Genomic DNA, 8,869 nt, shown 5'->3' on the forward strand with positions numbered 1-8,869 from the left:
CACCCCCAGCCTTATGAATCCTTTCTTTCACCCCTCCCTGGTGCCCTGTCTTGCATTTGGCACTCCCTCCCTTCTCTCTAGAAACTTCTAGCTGGAGCCTCGAGTGATTGGATCAGGGACCAGGGTCCCGCCCTTAATGTATTCCCGTTGGTCTGTTCCTAATGTCAATCCCCTGCATCCCACTCCCCTCTGGTTTCCCATTCGGCCAGAGGTGGTTTACTCCCCTGTTTCCCCTGCCCCATTCAAAGCTGCTGCACTTCTGGATCGGGGTTTCATCCGCAAAGTGGTATTAGAGTCATTGAAGTCTGATTGTACCCTTGGCTGGTTTCAGCTCTCTTTTTCTGTTGGCTGTTGCTGCGAGCCCAGGCCGATGCAGGGAGCTGCCTCCACCATAGCGTGGGGCTGTATCCCAAGGCGCTGTCCCGGGTAAGACCCGAGAGTGCCTCTGCTGCGAGCAGTGTGCTGGTCGCTTGCCGGGCGAAAGGGGAAGGGCAAGCCTCCCCCCGACAGCTTGCTGCTTCAGAATACAAATTCTTGTAATTTCTTAGTTACTACTCAGAGTAATCAGAGCTTTGGCAGAAGATCTTCTCTGTTTGTGCTTGGTTTTTTAATATTCCTGTTCAGCAGAGTTCCACAAGAACACACTGCAAAACACTGCAGGACCCTAAAGGTAAATATTTTATTGACTTTTGATGGGGACCCAGCAATGCTTAGTGACAGAGGCAGGAAAACCCCTCCTGGGTAATGGCAGAAAGCTCTGGGTGCAGTGTATGGCACACAAAGAGGCAAAACCAGCTGGTGGCCACAGAGCTGGGCCAGAGCAGAGTCTGTGGTCTGTCTGGTGGAGGGTGAGAACTGCTGGGGGGAACAAGCTCATCTGCTTTGAAGCAAAATGGCAATTCCCAGCCAGCCAGGCAGCTGCAGGAGCCTGTGCCCAGGCATGGAGCTCAGCCTGCTGGTAAAACAGAACCAGCAACACTCAGAGCAGCAGCAGCAGCAGCAAAACCTGGTGGGAGAGCAGAGCCAGGGAGCCCAGCTGTGTCCAAGGCCAGGGGAAGTCTGCAGCACCTGGAAGACACAACAGGTTCTTCGTCCCTGCTGGGTGTCCATGGCTGGCTGCGCCTCAAACACATCCATGAAAATGCAAACCAAACACATCCCTGAGAATCCCAACCAAACACATCCATGTGAATCCAAACCAAACACATCCATGTGAATTCAAACCAAACACATCCATGAAAATGCAAACCAAACACATCCCTGAGAATCCAAACCAAACACATCCATGAAAATCCAAACCAAGCGTGTCCCTGTAAATCCAAACCAAACCCTCATCCTGACTTTACCAGCCAGGCAGGCTCACACCTGGCTCCCACCACTCGGGAGCACGAGGACCGAAGCAGAGAGAAGAAGCCACAGGTGTCACAGGGACACCAGGAGATGGCTCTACCCCCCTGCCCTCTGAGCAGCCTCCAGAGCAGAGCAGGTGCCAGCCCATCCTGTCCTGGGGCTGGAATCCACCCAGGCACACAGCACAGCAGGCTCAGGGTCCCTGTGGTCCTGGGGGCTTTTTCACCCTGCTCTGCAAGGGAAGGTGTCAGAGGAGTCTGCATTCTGAATTTCTGAGGAGTTCTGAATGCAATCACCCATGTGCCACCCCCATCCTTCACCTCCAGGGATGGCCAAGTCACAGGATGGGGGTGGAAATGAGGCAGTTTTACAGCAATTGCCTCCCAGACTACTCCTCTGCCAGTCTTCATCCCAAGTTTCTCCTGATTCTGTCCAGAATGGCTTCTGCTAGACTTACTGCCTATTGATTTATTGAGTGCTCTTTAATCCTCCAACTAAATTCAGGAGACACTCAGCTTTTCAAAGGCAGAATTAGGCTCTGTGATTAAGTAAAAATTGTCCTATTTAAAGGAGAGAAAAACAAAAGCTCCAAGAGAGAATACTTGCAGAGGTCTCTGGGCTTGCAGCTTTGTTCTGCAATGCCCCAACTTACTGCAGAGGTGATCATTTCATTGGCACCAAACTATAAATTAGACCATAGTTACAGCCCTGCTCAATACCTGATCCATACTTTATTAGAGAAATTGCACCAGTTCTTGGAAACCATAGGTATCTGTTGTGTTGGGAAGCACAGAACAGAGTGTTGTATTTCCTAAGGGGAATTTCTGAGGTGACCATTGCATAGGTAGTGGATTGCAGACTCCCACAGTCTACAGGAACCCTTTATTTCAGGATCTCTTCCTATTGACATACTGCCTTGGAAGTTCAAGCAAGGCAGCCTGTCCACTACTTTCAGTGACAGGCAGGGCTAGGTAGCTTACGTAACTTTGCACTGCTTTATCTTCATTGTTCCTCTGACTTTGCATGCAGGCAACAATTACCAAGCCGTGGGGCCATGCAGAGCTATGCCTGGAATCTCAGTTTAATTAGAGAGGGTGCAGACAGGAGCAGCACTGCTGACTGCAGATGCCTACCTGAGAGGTTTACAGAGGGATTTCATGTTTGTGTGCCTCTGCTCTGTGTCTCACACTGTGCAAGCAGAGTGTATCAGCTGGCAGGAAGGGCTGTGTGCTCCCTGGCTTTGCCAGGCTCACAGAAATACAACGCCTGACTCTCAGGGCCCCCATGCAGACAGCCATATGAAGACCTTTTGGGAAGCTAACAGCAATGCATGTTTAAGGGAACACACCCTTAAACTGATGCTTAAACATCAGCCTCTTCCAAGCTCTTGCCCTATCTTCCCCTGGGAAGGCAAAGCTGCTGTTTGGCACATCAGGTGATGAATTTCTGTTTCACTAGACAGCTTTGTTTGCAGCAAGACTCCTGAAAACAGGGGCATGGCTCATTCCTCCTGCAGGGCTGAGCTGCCAGGCTGGAGCACAGGGCCATCACCCTGTGTACTGTCCTGCAGGGAGCCAGCAAGGAGCTGTGTGATACTTTCAACTGCACAGCAGGACAGGGCAGGGTAGCAGGGCTGCTCTGCTCCCTCTCCTGCCTTGAGAGCTCCTGAGCAGAGCCCTGTGCAGCTCAGCACAGTGCACAACAGCCAGGTGGGATGGGCATGCCTGAACTCATATCCCTCATATCACTCAGCGGAGTGAGTGATGCACACCAGCACAGCTGGCAGCAGGGAGGGGCAGCTCACAGGGAAAGAGGTGTAAGAGAATATGGCTGCTCTGAATAGTTCAGCTGCAGCTGGGTGAGGATTTCTCTGGACCCTTCAGAATTAAAGAGGCAGACAGTAGCATGTCCAAGACTCATTTGCTCAAAGCCAAGGGAAGAGTGATCACAAGCTGGGAGGTGAAATCACCTTGGGAGACACAGCCACATGTCCACTCGTAGTGCAGCCCAGGCCTGGCAATCCCCTGTCAGCAGAGATCTGCACATCCCTTTGGCTCTACGCTAAGGAGCAGGAGCCCTCACGAGGCAAAAAATAAGTATTAATTTACAAGGTGATGTAGTGATTTTATTTTATTTTTTTAATAAATACTTGTGTTGCTGAGGCTGTTCTCGCTCACCAGGCCTGCATCACACAGGGACATCAAGTATAGACATTTTGCTTAGCCCAAGAATAAAGCAAACCAGAGGGACTAATAAAATAAAAATAGCTGCACAGTTTGAGTTTCTTGTAGCTAAACAGGACTTTAGATATGCATTTGTGGCTGAATGGCCAAGGTGGGGATGTCCAGGGGAAGAGCATCACCTGCTCTTTGCTCTCAACAAAGCTGCTAAATTTGTTCTTTTTATATTTCCCAAAGCTTTTTTGGGTATGTCCTTCCATTCAGTTTTACAGCTGTTCCAATCAGAGCATACATCTGGAAGAAAAAGGGCCTCACTGGGCTGTTCCATGGCAGTAAATGGTGACACTGGCAGCACTATTTTTGTAACAGAAACATGGTCCCACATATTTTATATTGTCTTGAAATAACAGATTCCCAAGGTTGGAGTCCAAATATAGTGGAACTTCAATGAAGGACCATGCTGGGGTTAGAGAAAAAATGAATTTCCCAGCAGAATGGTCTTTAAAGGTCAGAAAATAGTGTAACTGGAAACCTTCTCAAGATAATTTAAAACCCTGGAAGGAATTTAAAACCCTGGAAGTTGAAGGAATATTTAGTCCAGCAGGTACCTGCACCCCTGTTTAGAGTCTGAGCAGTTTTAAAGGCTGTTATAATTAGCATAACTCAGGAGGAGCAGGCAGCTTGGTTTATACACATGAACTGCAGGTTGAACTTTACAGGTTTTAAGCTACACCAGATTTTTTTTACTAGAGGGCAGGAAGGGACAGGATAAAGAAAGGATTCTTCTAGCAAAGGGAAACATTTTCAGAGTGTAGACTCACGAGATGCCATTTCTGGAAGCGCAAAACTCTGCACTCCCAGCAGGACATCTTCCTTGCAAGCCATCCCTTTGCTGGCAGAGGCAGGACAGGGATTTAGGCAAGAAGCCTCACAGCTCCCTGCAAAATCCTCCTCCCTGCGTGAGCAGCCTGGCAGTTGTTGCTCAGATAAGCTCTGAAGTGAGGCAGGGGAGGGCTTTGGGCTGCAGGGAAGCCCCTGCTCCTCCCAGGCACTGCCAGTCCTTGGAACTGCCTCTCCCCGTTCCCTCTACAGAGAGGGAGCTGCAGCAGACTGGGCTGGCTGCAGTCCGGACAAGCAGAGACTCTCCAGAAGCACCAGGAGACATTTCAGACCTAGATAAATCCAGCTCCACGTGTGGGACTGCAGCCTGGAGGATGGAGCAGGTCACACCAGGTTCTACAGACTGCACAGCAAAGCAAAAACCTGCAGCTCTGTGCCACTGGCTCAGTAGAGACAAAGAGCAGTTTGTCTCCAAGTGCTTTCTGCCACTGTCTAACAGGATTTGAAAGATTGAAAGATATACCAGAAGCACTTCAAATTCCACAGGTGAACCCAGATCTTGTGTGGAAAAGCAGGATCATTTGCGCTATCTCCATTCCATCTCCCACAGGCATCAAAATAAAGCTATCCCCCTAATTCCCTGTTTATAGCACCACAGTCTCTGAGTACTCATAATGGTAGCAAGTTGTTCTAAAAAAAACAAACTCTGTGTATAAAAAATGTTCAGGGGGGAAAAAAAATCTCCTCCTATTCTGAAACACCACCTATAGACAGTCTCTGACTTTAAAATTCCATTTTCTTCATAAGGTCAGTGCTCTTTATATTTACTCAAAAAAAGTGCATCAATGACTTTTTCATTTTAATTGACCTGCCAGAAGGCGTCTCCTCAATGAGGACCTCATTAGGGGAAGGAGCCTCACCTGGGACAAACTGAAATAAACATCCTCCCCCTCTCTTACTGCTTTCTTTTTTTTTTTTTTTTTTCCTGAGTAATTTCAAAGTCTAGCTATGGATTTTTTTTTTTTTTTCTCCAGGTGAGAAAGCCATGGGAATACCTTTGTTTTCCCCTCCAGAGCTAGGACTCAGTAGAGTGGCTGGCTGGATGGTTAGACCTGCATCTTCCTGTGCAGCTCAAATCTGTATTTTGAGTGTGTGCATTCCATTCCCTAGGCACCTATGCCATGCCATCAAGACATATTTAATTGCTGAAGCAAATTCTTTGTGCTGCCTCAGGAAGGAGGCAGGGTCCAAGCAGAGGCAGGGGCAGCTCTGCTCATCCACATTCCAAAGGCTGCAGCATCCATGTGAGGGTGACAATAAAAAAGCAATGTGCACAAAGGTGTGTTTAATATCAGTGACCATCTGCAGACGCATAATTTCCTCAGTTTTTGTGAGATACTGCTGGTACAGGGTTCCTGAAAAATCTGCAACAATAGGTTTTTTGGTGAGAGTCTGGGTTTGTGCTACACCCCCCACCCCCCTCCTTAAGTTACATGCAAATTTTCTACTAATTGTGAGGATTTATTGATTATTAAAGGTCTATGGGATAACTAAATATACAGGCTTGGCAGTTGTAGTAGAGATTATTTTAGAAATGCTAACAAGGTGTTAAATCCAAGGAATCCCACTCCTAGTACTCTGTAGGGTCATAAATCTGTGCAGGGGATATAAATATAAATTTAAAATATAAATTTAAAAATAACCATTTAAAAGTCAGGTACACGACTGTAGCTATTAAGTTTATGTGTCACTTATCCCCTTAGAAACTCCCACCCCCTTAGGCTCTTTATTTTATACTTGAGTAAAACCATATATATGTCATTCATGGGCTTTTAGTTCATGAGGACTTTTGTGCTGGAATTAAATGGAAATGCATCATTCTGCAAGTATCCCCAGCTTTCAAGTGAAGTAAATTCTTGCTATCCCTCCCCTCCCAATGCTAACTATGAAACAGGGGGCTACCTGCCCTCCGAGTGAGATTTTATTGCTAAAACAGAGTAAAAATTGTTTTAAAACAAAGAACACACATATTTATAGTAAAACTCAAGTTTGTTTTACAATTAGAGAAAAGTCACATGGTCCCCCAAAAAACCCCATTTTATATATATATGTATTTCGAAAATATATTTAAAAACATAAAAAACTCTAGTTAAACATATATTATGTTAATCAGTACACTTAAATATAGCTCAGTTATATTTACAATATGATGCAGTTGCTTTTAAATTTTAATGCCAATTTCAGTATTTTCCCAAAAAAACCATAAAATTATATAAATATACAATAAATATTTATGTTACACAAGATGAATAATGGAGAACAAGGCCACAGACATGAACTTACAGTTGCAAGAGTCCTTTAACACAGCACTAGGCTTGCTGACATGCTTGGAATACTTCTGTCACCAAAAGACCACAGCAAGAATTAATGAAGTTTAATTAAGAGTTTAATGAAGTGATGTGAAGGAAAACCAACCCTCCCCTTTCTGTCTCTGTGTTAACTGAAACTGCCCAGCCTGTGAGCATGGATGTGTAATGTCAGGCCTGGCAGAGCTGTGGGGCTGCAGGTATCAATAATATCAATCTATCAATCACTATTGCAGGTTAATTGCCAATATCATCAATTATTAATTGGTTATTGAGCACAGAGCTGGCATGTTCTGGGAAATATTGCTCTGGTGTAGGCACCAGGCACAGCTGTCCAGGTTAATTGCCAATATCAATAATGTCAATAATATCAATTATTGATCAGTTATTGAGCACAGAGCTGGCATGTTCTCAATCACATCTCTACAATCTCTGCATCACTCTGGTGCAGGTACCAGGCACAGTTCTCTGAGGTCCCAGCTCCACCCTCAGCGCCCCCAGCTCCGTGGGCTGTCGTTCACCCCTCTGAAGCCACAATTTCACTCCTCTCATTCTGCCACACCTGCACCACCCCTCACTGTGCCAGCTGAGGATTTACAAGGAAAGGATATAGCCACAGTTAACTCTGGGAATAAACGAGCTTTATTTCTAGCATGATTTGGGCATTAACACTTCTTTTTTGGAAATTTCTTTGAACTGGCAGTTATTTGATTCCTTTATGTGAATTAGACTCCTGTCAGATTCTAGCTATCTGTTGCAGTCTAGATGAGTGATTTGTTTGTTATTCCCACATCAGCATAATCTTTTCCTTCACAGCAGCCAGCCCTTGTTTTGAGGAGCCAGCATTACAGCACTTCTCTGCTGCAGGTGAGGAGTGCTGCTGAGAGCAGCTCCTGAGTCACGCTGGCTTTACTCAGTGCAAATTACAACACACACACAGGTGTGGCCCCAGGGGAGTGAAATACTCAGGTGGAAGGTGTACCTGCCCACGATAAAAATGATCTTTAAGGTCCCTTCCAACACAAAAAAGTCTTTGATTCTATGATTTAATTTGCATGAAGAGTATCCGAGATGAAGTTTTGAGAATTTCAATAAGGTGGGTTTTTTTGGGATTTTTTTTTTTCCCTGTGTGGGAAATGCCCATCAACAATCAGTGGGGAAGGCTGAAGTTTGAAGCTCAGGTGGGTCACACAGCCCTCTCTTCTCACTCAGTCTGGTGTGCACATGACCACTAGACTAGTTGCCCTCAGGAAGGGGCTGCCCTTCTACCCAAAGCAGAAGAAATCGCTGATGTGAAAGTGTCTGTTAGGTTCCAGCATGGGTTTCTGCCAGTGATGACACAAAATCAGTGTTAAATATGCTCTTCAAAGAGCATTAAGCATTACTGGGGCAAAAATATTTCTGAAAGCTTTGCCCAGTCAGAGTTTTAACAGACAAAGATTCTACAGCATTCAGAAGCAGATTATATTTTGCAGTATTCTCCTACTTGTTCAGCTATTTTTTTATCTCCAGGAACTACAAATATAGCCTGAGCCTCCAGTGACCTTCTAAGGAGCTATTTCAGTGCTCAGCCCACTGTGGTCAGTGTGCTGTGCACAGCTCTGAGCCTCACAACCTGCCTTTTTAGCAGTACTTCTGTCAGGAGAGGGGGAGCACAGAGTGAACACATCCCTCAGACCTGAGCAAACTAAACCAGCTCCTCCAGCACTTGCTCCTCATTTGCTTCCAGAGTGGTTTTTTAGTGCCAGTATTTGTTTCACAGGGTAAGTCTGCCGGCAGAGGTGGAGCCACACGAACACAATGCCAATTGTTTTCTGCTGGAAGTAGCTCCTCTCTGTCCCATTTCCAAGCTGGTTTACAGGGCTCCTTCAGGCGAAGATGCCCCAGAGTTTGCCCATCAATTCTGCAGGCCTGGGGCTGCTGGCATGCTCTGCAGGGGAAGGGAATCCACACACACGGCCAAGCTCTTGCTCTCTAACAGAATGTACGGGGCCACATTCAGTAATGACTGCAACTGAGACAGCCTCAGCCAGCCCAAAGTACTGTTATTTGTTCCCAAACTGGCTAAGCTATAAAGCCCCACAACCAGCCTGATCTCAGACCCTCCATCCTCTTTTCTAGACCCTTTTTCTA

The sequence above is a fragment of the Serinus canaria genome, chromosome 5 (genome assembly GCF_022539315.1).
Source record: "Serinus canaria isolate serCan28SL12 chromosome 5, serCan2020, whole genome shotgun sequence".
In the NCBI taxonomy this organism is placed as follows: Eukaryota; Metazoa; Chordata; class Aves; order Passeriformes; family Fringillidae; genus Serinus; species Serinus canaria.